Source organism: Rousettus aegyptiacus, unplaced genomic scaffold (genome assembly GCF_014176215.1).
Source record: "Rousettus aegyptiacus isolate mRouAeg1 unplaced genomic scaffold, mRouAeg1.p scaffold_m13_p_3, whole genome shotgun sequence".
In the NCBI taxonomy this organism is placed as follows: Eukaryota; Metazoa; Chordata; class Mammalia; order Chiroptera; family Pteropodidae; genus Rousettus; species Rousettus aegyptiacus.
This window is the reverse complement of record NW_023416306.1, coordinates 114411016-114425323: the sequence shown is the minus strand read 5'-3', so window position 1 is coordinate 114425323 and position 14308 is coordinate 114411016. Positions and strand designations below refer to the sequence as shown.

The window sequence follows — 14308 nt, the reverse complement described above, 5'->3', positions numbered from 1 at the left end:
TACATGATGACCTGAGGTGTAGCTGAGGCAGTGATGCTAGCACTGGGGAGCCGCTGCAAATAAAGATAGAGCTTCACTCACTTGCCTGCCACTCACCTCCTTTTGTGAGGCCCATTCTTAACAGGCCATAGACTGTTACTGGTCCTCCTTCTTAGAGGTCTTAGGAAGTTTCTGTGCCTCTCTTCCAACACAGGCTCTCAAAATGAAGCAGAGAGAAGAGAATTCAGAGATAGGCACGTATTGTCTCCCAACAGCCAAAGTCTAATCCTGTTCTGATTTTTCATCCAGGCCCCTTGTAAGGAGTTAGGGAAGGCGATGGGCATCCCAAGAGAAGAGGCAGGGATATTTGGTCTCTGTGTTTTTACTAGGAGAGCTGTAGTATTGAGAGGCTGGCTTCTGCCAACTATGTGCCTGGACCAGACAGACTGTGGACACAGATTACATATGGTATTGTCATAGGGAAAACCCTGCTACACAAATAGGTATAAGAGAGGCTCATCTCTTCCATTCATGGGCTGCAGTTTCCTCAACTGCAAAGAAATGGAACTTGCTGGCTCCTCCCAGCAGTCACAGGCTCTGTGTTTCACCCTTACTCTGTTTCTCACTGGAGTGTTGAGCCCAGAGGCAGGGTGTGGCAGTTCTTGCTCATCATTGAATTCCCAGGTCCTGGCCCAAGGCAGGTACTCATTAAACAGTGGTTCACTGACAGAAGAGAACAATAGAGAATAGTTAGCTCACGGCCTTGTTAGACCAAGCACTCTAGGATGTCTTTCATTCACTCTACAAACATTTATTGAATATTTTGTATCAGGCACTGTACCAGATGCCAGGGGTATAAGTATGGGGGAAAAAAAGGGAAAAAGAGCCCAAGTGCTATGCTCAAGAAAAACAATCTGTAACATGGCAGCTTATGAACTATAACCCAGTATGTGCCTAGAATTTGGGGAGCTCAAAAGAGGATGCAGCCCCTCCCCGACCTGAGCCTGGGGGCTGAGAGAAGGGAAGTCAGAAAGTGCTTCCAACAAGGGTCTTGAAAAAATGATTAGGAGTTACTAGATGGAGATGAAGGGAATTCAAGGCAGAAGGAACAGAAAGTCTAATGCAGGGAGGCAAGAGAACGCACTAGTGTCTTGGTAACTATGGGTAAGAGCTTAGGGGAGGTGTAAGGACCTGGCTGAGGTGCCCCTGACTCACTGCACCTGGCAAACAGCAAGGTTGGAGGGCAAAACCAGTCCTCTTATGCTTCCAGTCTAAGGTGGGCATCCAGCTATAGCCTGGAAGCTGGTTCTCTTCCTACTGAGCTCTCAAATTTTCCAGCTATATTGCCGCCTATTCTTCCTACTTTGAGAAGAGCCTGAGGATCCACACACATACACACACCAGTCCCAGGTGAGAAAGGGGTGGGGTAGGGCATAGACTGGGCACCTCACCCATCTGGATGCATTCTCTTCCTCACCTCAGACTGATGCCAAGCTGTTTTCATCTATTTGCTTTTTCCTGACTGAGCTATCGAGGCTGCCCTGACCAGGGGGAACTGCCCCAGTTGGTCTGACTGGCTGGGCTGTAGGTTGCAGCTTCTGTCTTTCCCGGAGGGCTTCTGTGTCTCCCCTGCTTTCCTTATTGCTGCCCCAGCTCTGACATGTTCTTGTTATCTGGGGTGGCTTCTCCTTGGCCAGTACTCATCACTTGGCACTGCCCTACTCCACCCTTGAGGGTGTGATGGAGAGCACTGTGAATTTTTAACTTCTGAACCTTTCCTTGTCTCCTGGATCCATCTGCAGACTGAGGCAAGGAACACTCCTTTTAAGGGTTTTGCTCCCCAGGTGGTTCTACTCCTAAGCATATGTCTGTAGGGTGAGGGTATTTCTGGTTGTCTTGGGGACCAGGGAACACTGTAAACATTTAATGGGGATGGGACAGGGATGATCTGCAGAGTGGGGACAAGCCCACACAACAACAGATTGTCCCATCCAAAAAGGCCATAACCTCTGCCATTGAGAAACTGAATCTGTGCCCACCTTATTCATAGAAATGAAATTTGTGTAATCTCTACATCAGAGCTCCTCAAACTTTACTATGCACATGAATCACATGGTGATCTTGTTAAAATGCAGATCCTAATTCAATAGGCCTGGGGTGCAGTCTGAGATTCTGTTTCTACCCAGCTCCCAGGTATTGTTCAGGCTGCTGGTTCAGGAACATATTTTGCAAAACAAGGCTCTATAGCACAACTGTGCACGTTTCTTTTAGGGAGGGGCATTGTACTTGGGGGCATTTTATCTGCAGAATCTGTTGGACTGGATTTTGCCAGATATTTGCTTAGATGGGCAGGTTTAGTCCAAGAGTGATTTTTTTTTTTTGACTGTAACAACTAGGGGATGCAGAGGCAGGGGTGCTATTAGCATCTAGTGGTAGAGGTCAGGTATACTGCTAAACACCCTACAACAGGACAGCCCCTCACAACAAAGAGTCATCCAGTCCAAATTGTTAGTAGTGCCAAAGTTGAGAAACTCTGGGTTAGATAAAATTTTAAAACAATGTGAAAAATATTTGTGGGTAATCTGACTTCACTGTAAATCGGTGACTCCAGCCACAATGCTGTGAACATGTATCATTGACTGAGGCTTGAACCTCTCTGAGCATGAGCACATTAGCAAGTTAGAAATCAGAAACACTGGGTTGTGGTCCAGGTGAAAAAACTTCGGTAGTACTAGACTTTATAAGCCTTGGAGATGAAATTTTTAAAAAATTTATGGGGTGGAGGGAGTTAGTGGGATGGCAGGGAGAGAGATAGGATGAAGGAGGAGAACAAGGTAGATATGGATATGGTCCATATTTTAGTTCTGGCGCTCAGCGTTCATGTGTTTCTTATATTCTTTTAAAATAATTAAATGTAAACACAAAGGCAGGCTATGCCTCATCAGCGAAGAAAGAGAGCTATAGACCAAGGATTGTGATTAAGCCAATACACCTAAGGTGAAAAAGAAAATTACTCAGGGTGAGTGACTAATAATAAAGTAATACAATTATACTTGTGGCAAAAATATCTATGATAGGGAGAGGTTATGCAAAAAAGACAAAAGTAGGCACCATGGTAAGAATGTCACTTGTCTCCAGTCTGACTCCCAGTGCATGCATGGTGGAGCAGGTATTTGGAAGGCATAGGAGGCAGGCTCTTCTCTCTTGTGTTCAGTTTCAGCCATGCAAGGACCCTGAGGACTGTCACATGGGGCGTCACAATGGAAGGCCAATGGCTACCGGTCACACCTGACAACTGAGAGGGGCCTACCATCTGGTCCTCTGGCCAGTCCTCCTGGAACAAGGTATCTTCCCTTGCCCCACCCTGCCCCACTGCCCCTCTGCAATCCTCAGCCTGGCTCATCATGCTCAGCTATTCTGCTAGACAGACATGGACGATTGAAGGCATTTTCTTTGGCAACTTTCTGTGCCCCCATAGTTCCCAACTGTCCTTATGTCCCCTATGTTCCAGTTACTCAGGATCCTTGCCCCCTCTCTATTTCCTGTGAAGTCTCAACTAGTCCCAGAGTACCTGGACAGTATACCTTGTTTCACACTTTCTTCCCTACCCATATCTAAACTTACCTCTCCTATGTCCCCCTCCCTCAAGACACTTCTCTCTGAGACCAGCTAATTATAAACATCAGATAATTTTCCTTAGTGATGCTGATGGAATTTGTATTATGATAGCCTCCCCACTTTGTGCATGTGTATTTTAACAGAGAGTATTTGGATAGCTAATGTCCCAATCCAAAGAAATAACTCCAGAACTGGGAGTTCTTTCATCCGAAGTGGAAGTTAAAAATCACCACATGTCAGAACGAGAAGAGGTCTTGCAGATCTTCTCGTGCAACTCTCTCCATTGACAGACACAGAACCGAGATTGAGAGAAGTTATTTGCCCAAGGTCACACAGCATGCAGTAAAATGGAGAGCACAACCCAACTCCCATTCCTTTATTCAGTCAGTCACTCAGTCAATGAATCCTTTTAGAGTATACGCTATTACATGCTAGGCACTACTGGGCAATGGGGTCACAAATAAGATGAGGTTCTTGTCCCAAGTCACTCATAGTCTCATGGGTGAAGAGAGCCCAGTGGGAAGGAAAAATACAGTGGGGCCAGTGATTTGGCAGAAGTTATCATATGCAGGTTGGACACAAGGAGGAGGGAGAAAGAACTTCTGTAGAACACTTTGCAGAGCAGTTTTCTGACTATGTCTAGGGTTTCTCTCCATCACTCTCACCAAAGGAGGGAACTTGATACCAGATAGTTTTAGGGATAGTGGGTCTGTGACTGCCTTTTACCTTTAACTGGCTGCAGACATGACTCTAGCAATTTGTTTTAGTTTTGTGTTCACGATCTTATTGGGGGGCCCAGGCTGCATTCCTAGCCTTAGAGAACACTGCAGCTGTCAGTATTCATGAGCTACCCAACACCAGTTCCCGCTGCTAATATGATGATTTGTTGAGATGGCATTGTGCCCCGCCCCAAGCCATGGATCATGACTTTCCCAATCCAGTCATGACAATTCTGTTTCCCAGTTTCTCAGCCTTCCCCTATATCTACGAGTGGTCATATAATCTAGTTATGATCCAAATAGAAGTCTGGAGAGGATAGGAGTGGAAGAGACACAGTCAGCACAACACGTTTGTCTTTCTTCCTGCCTTGCAGATAGATGTGATATCTGGAGCTGGGAAGCGTCTTATGACCATGAGGTGAAAGCAAGAAGATAAAAGCCAATATACTAAGAGAATGCATAGTGGAAAGGTGGAAAGAGCCTGGCTTTATAACAGCATCATGGAGCCATCATATCAACCTGGAACTACTACTCCCGGATTTCTCATTATGTGAGGCAAAATACCCTATTTCTTTAAGCCACTGTTTGTCAGGCTTTCTGTTACTTGAAGTCAAATTAATTCCTAACAGAGACATTAACTCTATCAGTCAGAGTCTTAGCAGAAGACCAATGACACACCGTGAGGGAGATTTAATGAAGGTAGGGACAGAGTTAAAGGGGATCAACGAAGAATGGTGAAGTACTCAGAGATTAGCAATAGTGGGGAGCCGTTACCCCTGTTTCTGATGGGCCAGGGGCTGGTAGTTGTTCCAGGAATACACCAAGCACTACAGCAGTGGGAGAGCTTTGTGAGAGATGTGGCTGAAGGAGAGGAACTCAGCCAATGACAAGCATGGTGCCACAGAAGAAGAGACACTCCAGCCTCTTTTTCTTTCCATCTTCTGACCTCCCGACAGGGCCTCACAGTGGCCAAAACAACTTGAAGTCACAGGGCAAGAGAACTGGTTGATACGGTCCTTCTAGGACACTTTTGAGCAAAGAAGAGAAAGTGAACCAGTTGGGGCAGGTGGGGAATAGGCAGCACACCATCCAAGGCAGGTTTCTAATTTACTTTATTGCTGTGAGATAGTGCGATTGAGAACAGAGCTTGCTTTGTAACGTGCCAGTGGTGGCCCTTGTTCTCTGATAATGAGAGGCATGTTAAGTACCAGGTATCCCTTATTTGACTTGGCTGCCAAGAAGTTAGATGTGAAATGTTACATACAGTTGCAATAATTATCCTTAACGCATATTTTCTGGAAACACTCTTATTTATTTTTCCTTGTGTGCATGATTCTATCATTTTTTTTTTGTCATTCACTAGAAGTTGTCTCAGATTATTTTTTGGAAGTAAGTGGAGTGTGAACAATAAGTCTTAACATACTTCTCTCAGTAGGAATTAGGTTTGGCTGTGGGTAGCAGATCAGAATTTGGTAGTGAAGAAAGGAAGGAGAGTTGAGTTTGGACTCCAATCAGCAGCTATGGAAAGAGGAAAATGTCGCTCCTTCAGAGGCAAAGGCCCAGATGGGGCTGCATGGGAAGGCAAACCTGGCATGTAATTCCTTGGAGTGTGGCTAAACTAGAGGCCTATAGCTAAACCGTGCTAGAATCAGTCCCTGGGTATCGGAAGGCAATCTGCAAAGATATAAGTAATCAGTGAATAGTGTGATTGTAGTTTTAATTGTCATTAGGTAGTTACTTTGCCTTGGCATAGTGTCCTGGCTTCCTGGCTTCAGATTCTCCACTATATGGTCTCTGTTGTCTCCCTGGCATTTGCCCTCCCTTTCCAGGAGGGTAAGGTCCAACATCACAGTGCAGGTATCCAAGAAATGTGTGTCCTGTCCCAATCCCTTCTCCTCTCTGGTGAGGGGCTTTGAGTGAGCTTTAGGACGGGCCTGGCTGGGACTTGCCACAGTCAAGGGCCCTCTCCCATCTCAGGTCAGCCCCAGAGTGCTTTTTGGTCCCCTCACTACCCTTCTAGAGTTGCCTCGGGCCAGGCTTAGCCTCCTGAGCCTACCCACTGAGTCCTGAGCCCAGATCCCTACATCTTCCTGTGCTGGATCATGAGGGTGTATCCAGAATCATCAAAGTGGAGCAGCAGCAGTGAAGGAAGGGCTCATGGGGCCAGGCAGGGGCTCAGTCACCCCACCCCTCAGCCTTCATAGTCAAAGACTGGCAGCTACACCAGGGGTACCATAGAAACTATTGTGTAAAACAATAGTAGGGATGGATAGTAAAGGGGATACTTTTAATACTTATTTTTGGATAACGATTATATATTATATGTTGGGACTATCCTAGGCTAACCTGGACCCATGACCTTCCTAACTCTAAGGTATCTACTGGGGCCTGTTCCCACTGGCCCTCCATCACGCTGGGAGTTACAATCCAGGTTAACTTCCACCATTCTCAGCAGCCAAGCAGGGGCCCCTCCTTCTGGCTCTGATTCCTAGGACTGAAACACAGTTCTGCCTACTGGTCTGTGACATGGATGGTCCGAAAGCTGATAAACCAGCTCTCCTTACCCCGACCCTCCACCCCAGGCAGGGGATGTGCCTCTCTTCTCTGCATTCCTTGTGCCTTGCTGAGGGACACAGGGAGGATCCTCTGGGGACTGTGGAGCCATCTATCCTTGTTAGGGATTTTGGCTCCAGGGAAAGGAAGACACCACTATGGACTGTTTGCAGAGAGCACTTGGCCTGGGTTTGAGTTTAGTGTTTCCTTCCTTTAAAGAGAAGGTGTCAGGCCTGAAGAAGGAACTTCCAGCTTTGAAATTTCTTGATTCTGTGATGGTTCCTGCTCTGCACAGATACTGAGTGACGAGCCTGACAGTGTTCAGTCTTATCCCTGTACCAGGGTGGGTGTTAGATTTAAGGTTGTAACAAAATCTGCACACCCTCAAAGCAGGCCTGATTCGAAAGAAGCACACAGGGCTCCCTGCTTAGAAATGACAGGAATATGAAACTAACCCACAGTGAGTTATACTCTGACTAGTTGCTTGGTCCTCTTTACTTATATCTCTCTTTATAAGAAGGGTCCACATCTGGGTCCTCATGTGCCTCCCTCTGATGCACTTCTTCTAGCTCATTTCTTGGAGGTTCCCCACAGCCAATCCTGGGTCTTCTTAGCCTATGAGAAAACATTCACACTAGCTAGGCCAAGATGTCAGTCTCTTTTCTTCCAGCAATTTCTATCAGAATGAAGAGAGGAAAAGTGAGAACCCCAATAGCATATTTACCTGTATCATACAGATGTTGCCCTTATACATTAAATCTGCCAAGTGGCTTGAGGTTTGAAATCCACCAAAATCTTGCACTTTTTCATTGAAATCAATGAAATCCACTTTCTGCTGTGCTCTCTTCTGCGCCTCTATTATGGCACTTCTCACCTCCGTCATACTATGTTGTCTGGATTTTAAGCAAAGTGAGGGCGGGGACCTTGCCTTTTACATCTTTGTGGTTTGCCTTGTAATAAGATCTCCAGGTGATTCATTAAGGTTTGAGTAACACTGTGCTAGGTGTTCAGTACGGTACTCTTTAAATGTTGGCTTGAGCCAGGAAGTGGATATACTGTATGGATAGTTAGAGGCAATCCACTTTTGAAGTAACATGTTTTGTGGGTCTGTTTTCTTGTTCTTATTAAACCATAAGCAGAGAAAAACCTGTTGGGAAGAGGTTTGGGCTGAATATTACCCCAGAGAAGCTGGAGCACCTCATATAAGGGAGGCCACAGCCTCTTTCTTCAAGGCTTACTTCTAGTAAAAGCTACATCTTCAACAGGGGCCTTCTGGATATTCTAAAGGAGGGATTCCAGTTATGCAACCCACAGGCCTCAGGGCAGGCTGTGGGAACCCCGAGGCTTAGAGATCCTTCTCACACCAATTCACATTGGCAGCTGCCATCTTGGTCCAAGTGTGGATGATCCTGTGAGAGAAGAAGGTAACTGTAGCAATATTGTGTGAGTGGCTCTGGCCTGGGGGTCATGCAGGATCTAGACACCTTGCCTATGGTTGGGCTCTGCCCTTGGAAGACTGGGTGGCTAAAGGCTCCAGGGCACAGAAGTCCTTGAGAGTGAGAATTGGGGCTAGAGGTCAGGGCAGTACAAACTTCCCTCTAACCTGGGGTCGCTGCCAAAATTGCTGTCCCCTCCCACTTCCTTCAGGCACTGTCTGGCCTCTGGGGCAGAGTTCTGAGTGACAGCTCATTAGATGCAGAGAGCCAGTCGAAATCCAGACTTCAGAACAATCTGTCTGGCTTTGTCCAGGATCCAGGCTGGTCAGCAATGACCAGAGAACAAAGGGCTCCACAGATATGGAAGAAAACAACATGAAACTTTAATGATGTACTTTAAAGGCAGGTATAATGGATCAGGGCCAAATTTTCCCACACTCCAAGGTCTGCTCCTCTGCCGGCCTTCCTAGAGATTTCCTTACAAGGCTCTATGCTACTGGCATGTTCCTGTATGTCTGCTCCACTGTAGTTACTATGCAGATTCTCTTGAGAGGTAGGCACTATCGAAGGGGTATGTGCCTGGCAACCCCCTCCCCGCCCCAGCCTCTTCCCAGACAAGGAACTCTCTGCAACCTGAAGATAATATGAGGCTCAGGCTCACCTTATATCAGTGCTTTCAGGAGGGAGTCACTGAGCTATGGCCTGCCCTAAATCTGGAGAGAGAAGGGAGGGAAGATGGGTCTTGATCTGGAGAGGGAAAAGGGGGAAGTTGAGAGGGCAGAGAGATCAAGGACGAACACTAGGTCTCTGTGTCATTGGGTTTCTGGCCCTCACTTCGGGGAGGCCCTAGAACAGTAGCTGCTCCTTGGCTGCAGCCACCCTGCCCTGTGGTCATGCCACCCGCTTCCCACAGGCCAGCTTGTAATATTAGGGTTGATTGCAATCATCACTGGGCACCCTAATTAGTTCATTATTCGCGTTTGCTTCTAAGTATATGCAAATGTATTCAAATAAGCACACCATTTGTGGCCATCCCAAGAGGCCTGGTATTATTGTTGTTCAGATTCCCAGGCTGGGAATGAGGAGTTCCTGTGGGCATTCCAGAGGGCTAGGGACATTTAAAGAATGGGACCATTTCCTTATTAAAGAAAATAGCCCATTTTCCCTCTACTTCCTTTTCTTCTTTCTTTTAGAAATTCAGCCCAAGACTCTGTAAGAGAATGGAGAAATGTAAACCCAAACTCAAAAATGAAAGCCCAGAAGAAAGCCCTAAGCCCTCATGGGAATGGGTACAGCCTGTGAGGCACTGTCTCTCCTGTGAGGAAACAGGGTCACAAGATCGTCATATTATTGTTTACAATAATAATTTTAGAATTAAAATAAATTTTGTGTTCTGCTTTTTGTTTTGAGTTTTTGACCTAGGTACTGGGAATGTAGATTGTAACACAAAATAGATTATGTCACAAGTCTGCTGCAGCTCCTGTGGGAGGGTTATTAGAGAAATATTTAATATGTAAATCTTACACTATTCTTAATTAGCAATAGCTCTGAAAGACACATACACTGAGTAGCAGGGACACTGGTGATTCTGGGGGTCACAGAGGAGGCTTGGACAGCTGCCCAATCATACCCCTGCTACGCCTTCCCTTTTCTGGGAAAGGGAAGGGAAACTAACATTTCCGGGCATCTGTGTGGTCGGCACCATGCTTAGGACGTGCACATTTTGTCATCTTGTTTAATCCCTGTTGTTTATAAGCAGTCAAAGAAACTGGGACTCAAAGAAGTTAAGTAATTTATAAGGGGCACAGCAGGATTTCTATCTGTGTCTGAGGATTCCAAGCCCAACCTTTCTTTCACTACTGGCTACTTCCCTAAAATAGCCTGTAGCAGAGGAAACGTCTGCTTTACTGGCTAGCACAACCTGAAGACTGGTCTCCCTAATTGCGAGCAAGGCTGGGGGCCAAAATCTACTGCTCCCAGAGGCCTCATTTTACACAACCACTTATACAGGACGGCACATGAACCCTAGGTTATCCTGCTTCCATTTTACTACCATACTCTGCTAAGTTCCACACCAACTTCTCTTTCTGCCTTAGAAATCATCCTGGACTTTGAAGGCACCAAAGATATGCCAGGTGGGTCAGGGTGTGGCCAGTGTTTATGCAGAGGACAGGCTACATCTTGGGTCAGTCTGGATCGGTGCACAACTGATAAAGGATTAGTGTATTTGGATGGCACAAGACCCTCTTGTGTTCAAGGGAGACACCTTGTCCTCCAGAGGGAATTTAACACTGAGTGATTAAAAATGAACATTAGGCTCAAACTTTTAGTGTCTGTTCCTGGGATGGCAGTCCACCCAAGGGGAAGAGGCAGGACGCATTGCCCCATGACCCCCAGCTCGACCTTGGGTTAGGGAAGAGGCTGTGTTATCACCTGAGTTTTTCTTCTTGTAGGGCAGATTTGGGAGAAGAGGACATAAAATGGGAAAGGGGGCATTTTAGGGCCTCTTTCATAACTTGCATTTTCAATTAACTTGCATGGTCAACTTACTAATTTTAAAATTTGAATTTTCTTCCTCTTGTTAATGCAAAGCTCTACCTAGAGGTATAGTCCTAAACCCCAGATGTACATTTAAATAACCTGGGGAGGTTTCAAAAATTCCAAGGCCTGGATCCCATCCCTAGAGATTCTAATTGGTCTTGGGAAGAGCATAGCATCAGGATTTTTTAAAGCTCCCAGGTAATTCTAATGAGCAGCCGAGGTTTAGAACCACTACATCCAAATCACCTGGCAGGTTTATTAAAACACAGATTGCTGGGCCCCACCCTCTGAGTTTCCGAGTCATTAGGTCTGGCAAGCAGAGCAAGAATTTGCATTTCTGACAAGTTCCAGGTAATGCTGCTATAGCTGGACCAGTCACTACATTTTGACAACCACTGTTCTAGAGGGACTCTTAAGGTGACTGTTACTAATTACTGCTACCATTTATCAAGTGCTTATTATAATATGTCAGCACTTCGGTGTCAAGGATCTTGCATATTATAGTCTCATTTTTCCCTATCATAGTAATAGTTAGTATAATATGATCTTTTAGGTAAATTACATGCTATTTTTATAATGCTGCATTTATTTTGTATGTACTTAATTTCACTCCCCAACTAGAACATGTGCCTTCTGAAAATAAGGCCAATGATTTTTCCATTCTTCTTCTGGACTTTCTTTCCCTATCCTATGGTTGTCACACAGTGCTGAACGCATAGTAACGACTATGAATTGTTGAGCATCTACTATGTACCAAAGCATTCTACTAGGTGTTTTGCTTAGCTTATTACAATTTCTACTCCCTAACAACCACATGAGGAGGGTGCTATAATTATCTCTATCTGACAGGTGGTGTAACTAAGTTCAGAGAGATTAATTTACTACTTCCAAATCACCAGTAGGTGCCAATACTGGGATTTTAATTCCCATTTGTCTGACTCTAAAGCCTTGTTCTTACCCTGTTATTTTATCTTGTTAACTGAATCACAGTATTATCTCTGGCCACCTAACTGAATTCCCAAGGAGACCTGGCCCCCTTTTCAATGATCCCTGGGCACGACTGGAGTGGAAAAGAGGTGGGAAGATCTTGATGACTTTGGGGATGCTGGTTCCCCACAGCTTTTATCTCCCCAAACCACAGTACATGGCACATAGTTGATGAACAGTAAATATTCACAGGCATACTTGGAGATACTTGAGAATTTGATTCCAGACCACAGCAATAAAGGGAGTTGTAATCTTTTTGCTGGTGGAGGTTCTGCCTTCAAGTTGTAAAAAACACAACATCTGTGAAGTGCAATAAAGCAAAGTGCAATAAAACAAGATATGCCTGTATTTAATAGAATAGCTCTGATTGTACCTTATAGTAGTATTTGGTTATATACTTGTATTAAATGTCCTCTATTCCTTCTTCTGTGTAAATTGTACTTCCTCAAAAGACTATAAGATAACAAAAGATTAGCAAAAGATATCAGCAATACATAAAAAGGATTATATGTAAAATGGAATTGTCCCAAGATTGCAAGGTTGATTTAACACATAAAGTCAATGAATATAATACATGATCCAATTTAATAGGCACAGAAAAAAGCATTTGATAAGGTCCAACATGTTTTCATGATAAAAACACTCAATAAACTAGGAATAGAAGGGGACTTTCTCATCCTGATAAAGGGTGCTTACAAAAACCTCACAGTTAACATCATGCTTAATAGTGAAGGACGGAAAGCTTTCTCCCCAAGACCAGGAACAAGACAAGAATGTTCTCTCTTGTTATTTCTGTGCAACATTGCACTGGAGGCTCTAGCCAGGGCAGTTAGGCAAGAAAAAGAAATAAAAGGTGTGCAGATTGGAAAGGAAGAATTAAGACTATCTCTTCTCTATTTGGAAATGACCTGATCTTGTATGTAGAAAAGCCTCAGGAATCCTCAAAAAAAAGAAAAAGCCTATTAGACTAATAAATGAATTAGCAAGATTGTAGAATAACAGATCAATATATAAAAATTAATTATATTTCAATACACTAGCAATGAACAACCTAAAGATAAAAAAAAATAATTATATTTACAGTAGCATTAAAAAGAATAAAATACTTAAGAGTAAGTATTATGTACACTTAAAACTATAAGACATTATTGAAAGGAGATCTAAAAACACAAAAAAGATACCCCATGTTGATGAATTGGAAGAATTAATCTTGTTAAGATGGCGTTACTCCTTAATCGATTTATAGAATCAATGCAATCCTAATTGAAATCCCAGTTGGCTTTTTTTGCAGAAATTGAAAGCAAATCCTAAAATTCACATGGAAATGCAAGGGACCAAGAATATCCAAATAATTTTGAAAAAAAAAAACAAAGTTGGAGAACTCACTTTTCCCAATTTCAAAAGTAATTATCCAGCTACAGTAATCAAGACAGTGTGGTACTGGCATAAAGGACAGACATAGATGAAATGAATAGGATTGAGAGTCTAGAAATAAACCTCATGTATACAGTCAATTCATTTTTAAGGTTACCAAGACCATTTAGTGAGGGAACTCTTCAACAAATGGTGCTGGGACCACGAGATGTCCACACACAAAATAATGATCTTGAACCCCTTCTTTATATCATACATAAAAATAGCCAAAAATAGAACATATGTCTAAATGTAAGAGCTAAATCTATAAAACTCTTAGAAGAAAACATATGAGTAAATCTTTGTGACCTTGGGTTAGACAATGGTTTCTTAGATAAGACACCAAAAGCATAAGTGACATAAGAAGGAATAGACAAAATAAACTACATTGAAATAAAAAAACTTTTGTGTTGCAAATGACATCAAGACAACAAAGAAAAAGACAAACGATAGGAGAAAATATTTGCAAATCATGTATATGATAAAGGACTTGTATCCAAAATACACAAAGAATTCTTAAAACTTAACAATAAAAAGACATATAATCCAATTTTAAAATGGGCAAAGGATTTGAATAGACATTTATCCAAAGAAGATATACAAATGGCCAATAAGCCCATGAAAAGATTCTTAACAGCATTTGTCATTAGGTAAAAGCTAATCAAGCCCACAATTCTTCAGAAGATTAAACACAGAGTTACCATTTGACCCAGCAATTCTACTTCTAGGTACAAACTGAAAAGAATGGAAAACAGGTGTTCAAACAGAAACTTGTAAACGAATGTTCATAGGAGCACAATTCACAGTAGTGAAGAGGTGGAAACAATGCAAATGTCTATCAACTGATAAACAGATAAATAAAATGTGACATATCCATATAATGGAATAGTATTCAGCCATAAAAAAAGAATGAAGTATTAATACATGCTACCACATGGATGAATCTTGAAAACATTAAGTGAAAGAAGTCAGTTATAAAAGAACATAGTATATGATTCCATTTATATGAAATGTCCAAAATCGGCAAATGTATAGAGACAGAACGCAAATTAGTGGTTACTT

General features: G+C 43.4%; 1 protein-coding gene across 1 annotated transcript in view; it reads right to left on the bottom strand.

Annotated features, from left to right (window-relative positions):
* The window catches only part of BUB1B (BUB1 mitotic checkpoint serine/threonine kinase B), a 53875-nt gene extending 44940 nt beyond the window's left edge, over positions 1–8935 (bottom strand). The window contains exons 1-2 of the mRNA XM_016152196.2: positions 8929–8935; positions 520–525 (exon numbers count right to left, since the gene is read on the bottom strand). The gene's annotated coding sequence lies outside the window, so the exon portion shown is untranslated. The remainder of the gene's footprint in view (positions 1–519; positions 526–8928) is intronic.
* Positions 8936–14308: the final 5373 nt, after the last annotated feature.